The sequence below is a fragment of the Camelina sativa genome, unplaced genomic scaffold, assembly GCF_000633955.1.
Source record: "Camelina sativa cultivar DH55 unplaced genomic scaffold, Cs unpScaffold00734, whole genome shotgun sequence".
Lineage (NCBI taxonomy): Eukaryota > Viridiplantae > Streptophyta > Magnoliopsida > Brassicales > Brassicaceae > Camelina > Camelina sativa.
The window spans coordinates 2,297-6,599 of record NW_010921862.1 but is presented as its reverse complement, the minus strand read 5'-3'; the positions used below and the strand labels follow the sequence as shown (position 1 = coordinate 6,599).

The following is a 4,303-nucleotide window of genomic DNA, read 5'->3' as shown; positions in this document are numbered from 1 at the left end:
AAAAAAAAAAAAAAAAAAAAAAAAAAATCTTAAATAAAAGCGAGACGCTATCGGAAACAAAATTAGGAATTTTTCATAAACAAATGTGAGAACTTACCTTTCTTAAAGAAAGAAGAGAACCATGGTTCTCAGTTCTCTCAATCGATTCTGACTAGCTCGATTCTGAAAGCTTGAAGAGGAGGAAGTGAGAACTTGGGGAGGAAGCTCCTCTTTTTTAATATTATTTCATTTCGGTTCCAGCTGTACCAGGTACTAGCCGCCATGGGCATTCGGCTTATTTGGTGGTTTATTCGGCTATTCAGTTATTCGGTTATCAAAAATTCTGCCGAATTGAACCGAATAAAAGTTCGGTTCGGCGGCTATTTCGGTTCGGTTAATGGAGTATTTTAAAGTTGGTACGAAAATAGCAAAAATTCTTTTCTATTTCGGTTAATTTGAACCGAATCGACCCAAACAAAACAATAATAATAATGGGCCTAATTACGCACAACTAAAAAAATTGGATCCAAATTACAAACAAAATTGTAATGGGTTTTGCTATGTAATAAGTGTAACAAAGTGATTATAAGTGTATGAAATATTCATACAAATATAATGGAATAAGAACACATTTTAATAAACATATAATATGTTAACTAAAAATATGGATAACTGTTTGTAGTTAAAAATATAATATGTTCCACCACCTCTCCCACGTATACGTCACTTTCTTTAATTTCAAGCCTTTGAAATTTCTGTGGCTAAAATTTGATAGAAGCAGTGAAACCGACAAGTTTGATGGCACTCGGTTTGTTTCCGGACTAGAGCTGTGAATGTGGAATAAGAATTAGCCAGCCATCTCGGTATTTGAGAGAATGCCTGCGAGAACCGAGGTTTCTTGGAATTTAATGATTACTGGATTCTTAAAAGTAGGTAGGTGTCTATTGATAGTCTGCACAGCAACTTTCAGCCGTATGCCTGAGAAATCTGTCAATTCTCATTGACACCCCTGAGATAACAGGATATAGTCTCAACAGAGATTTCAAATCAGCCAGTAAGATTTTCCACCAAACGCAAGTTAAAAAATGTGGTCTCCTATAATAAAAACACTTTCTTTATGAGAAGGTCTTCCCTTTGTTTAATATATATATATATATATATATATATTTTTTAATATCAAATATAGCTTTACAATTTATAATGATCAAACTCTATGCTACCAAAATGTGGGCTTGTTGTACTATCCAAACATCAACTTCTAATATGTTAATTACGTTGTTTGAAAAATAATTATGTTAATTAAGTAAGAAAAATATAAAAACAAAAATTAGTTATTTAACCATTAAGATAAGACTATAAGAGATTTGCTTTGCTTTTGCCTCTCTACTAGTCTCATTACAACATCTTTCATACTTTTGTGATTATTATAGTGGGTTTAGGAGTGACAAAACCTTTTTTTTTTAAGTTTCTTCTTCCAAATTGTTTTATAGTTAAGTAAAATATTTCATGTTTTTATTTTCTTTTCTTTTTTTCTGATATTTTTACCCAATTCTTTTTCAATTTTTAAATTGTAGTTATAAATTGTAACTTTATTTTGGAAACTTGGTCAAATATTTTGTGGAGAAAATGAAAGAATATGTTTTAGAATTATTATATTATTTGTTAATTTGTTTTCTTAAACAATAGTAATAGTTTTTTATTGACGTTTTTATTTTATTTGGGTTTTTTCTCCTTCTAACTGCTCATCAATGTTGGCATGGCTCTGGTCAAATTATTAACATGCAAATTTAGATGAGATCTGCTTACGTACCATGTAGGACTAACACAAAAATGCGTCTACTTTAGTTATCATTTCATTATGACTTATATTTTGTTTGGTTTACTAACGTGAGAATTGATTTTATACAAAATTTTCATCGAAAACAATTTGGCCTCAGTTCATATTGAATTTCCAAACTAAATACTATTTACTTTTAAAATTCGTTGTAACTGACTTTTTTTTTTCTTATATATCTGAAATTTGGATTATACATATATGACTTCGTTAGTAGACTCGAACTGAAGATCTCCTTCCTTGTCAATCTTTTTGTTCTTTTCCAGGAAAGCCATTGGACCTTGAATCACTCTAGGTATAATTAACTGATTTTTCAAGATTCGATTTCAGTTATTGTTTAAAAATATAATTCAAATAGCATCTGATGATTCTGACATATTGACATATATGTACATATAAAATTTGTAACAGAGCAAGATGGTATATATTATATTTGTATTCTTTTGGCAATTAATGTATGGTACGTAATAGACTAGTAGTAACATAATATAAAATCATGATAACCTGAAAAAGTGATAATTGAAATGGTGCTAGACGCGGAAATAGACATGAGAGGGAGAAAAAGTATTTTGTGTTTGGTTTTTGAGTCTATTTTTTGGTCCAACTCGATCGAATCTCCAAATGACAAGGTCCATCTCTATATATCTTCACTTAATGTTGGAAAGTGATTGGTCTTTCAAAGTCTTTGTAGATTCTTCCATTTTTATTTTTGTTTTCAAAAAGAAAAAGGAATAATTCTAACTTTTGCTGAACAGAGATTATCAACATATTTCTTATCAATTAGCTTCTGATAAGAGTGAACGCGTATAACCTTAAAGGTCTTAACGCGTATTATCGATATATAATAATATAGTATAAACAATAAAGAATTATATTATATCATAGTCTTACTAATACCATAATATATATTACGTCATAAGAATAGTTGCAAAGGCTGCTTCTAGATACTAGATAGTTAGTATTGAATCAGTCTTAAAGTCTTAACAATGCCAATATTTCGATTTCCTAAACAAGAAACAACTCCTTAGATCAAAGTTGTTTTATATCATTGAGGTTGTTTTCTTTCAAGGCTACTCATATCAAAATCAAAACGGAGCTGTAATGTGGTTAAAAAGAAAGAAAAGAAATAGCACGGAATCAATACGTATCTTTTTCATAAACCTAATCATATATTCAGAAAATGCGTAAATGAAACATGAAAGTTACTGGAGTACCAATCCAAGATTAATGTGGTTCCTAACTTTTACTAAACCGAGAAAATCAGAAATCCATACCCGTACCAATCCAAGATTGTATGTATAGCTAGCTAAATTGGTCGACTACGTACTGCAAGTTACATAGACCAAATACAAATGGTAGAAACGAAGTATAACAGATTATAGGCGGAATCGTTTTTGGGGAAAATGAACCACATTTTTATCCCTAAAAATCAAGTAAACAGAAAAACGTAAAAACTCAGCGGAAATTAATTGGTGAATTCATCTTACAATAGAGAATAACATCTTTAATCTTCTCATCCTTGTCCCTGTATTCTACTTACATACATTCAAGGTTAGGTCAAGCAGACAAAAAAACGGGAATGCATCAACCGAAATTTTCTGATGTCTCCTCCAATAGATATCTATCGACTTGAACTAGTGTGACATTTAAAAAAAAAAAAAAAAAACTCTTTGAAACCACTAGAGCAACCTTGGTTTTAACAATATTTATATGTAGAGATTTACCACGACTGTTAGTAACTGAAAGAAAATGATGGCACAGCCACAAATGTACATACTTTATACGTATTAATTTGCTCTTGGATGGTATTGTTGATTAAGCTTGAATTAGCTTGAGCCTAAAGTCAAGTATATTTAGGAGTTATCTAATAATTTAGTTCTCCATTTTGTATTAGGAAACTTGTCTAAGAGTTTTTCTATATAAGAATATGTAAGAGGTGTTGCATAACTTATGAGATTTGGGAGAACAAGAGAGAGCTTTTGGCTTTGAGAGATTTTCCTAAAGGTTAATAAAAGAGAGTAATTCTTTTAGTTCTTGTGTTCTTAAATCTTAAAGAGTTTCTTTGATTCTAGATTGTACATACTTTATACGTATTAATTAGCTCTTGGATGGTATGAAACAAAAACTTTCAGAAATTCATCCAATCGTTTTATTTAAACTCGGATTATTAAATGAAAATTAATAAACATTTTATTGTCATTATACAAGTTTACGAAGGACCAAATTCGAAGGTAACTTGATGAAGAAGAAACGGAAAAGGAGACGCACGGCTCGGCAACCGCCCACGTTTACTTCGTAAGCCTTCACACATGTATCGATGCACCTCTGCTTCCACACACACATGCTCTTCCTCACCTCTAAGTTCACATATACACACACACAACCCCATATATATAGAGTTAGATGTACTCGAATATACACCAAGTACCCACTTGTTAGCCTTTCCAATCTTTACACATTCAAAATTCATAAAAAAAAAGTATATGAAAA

At 30.7% G+C, this 4,303-nt stretch overlaps 1 protein-coding gene across 1 annotated transcript in view; it reads right to left on the bottom strand.

Annotated features, from left to right (window-relative positions):
- LOC104773900 (nardilysin-like) overlaps positions 1-234 on the bottom strand; it is a 3,467-nt gene extending 3,233 nt beyond the window's left edge. The window contains exon 1 of the mRNA XM_010498571.1: positions 98-234. The gene's annotated coding sequence lies outside the window, so the exon portion shown is untranslated. The remainder of the gene's footprint in view (positions 1-97) is intronic.
- Positions 235-4,303: the final 4,069 nt, after the last annotated feature.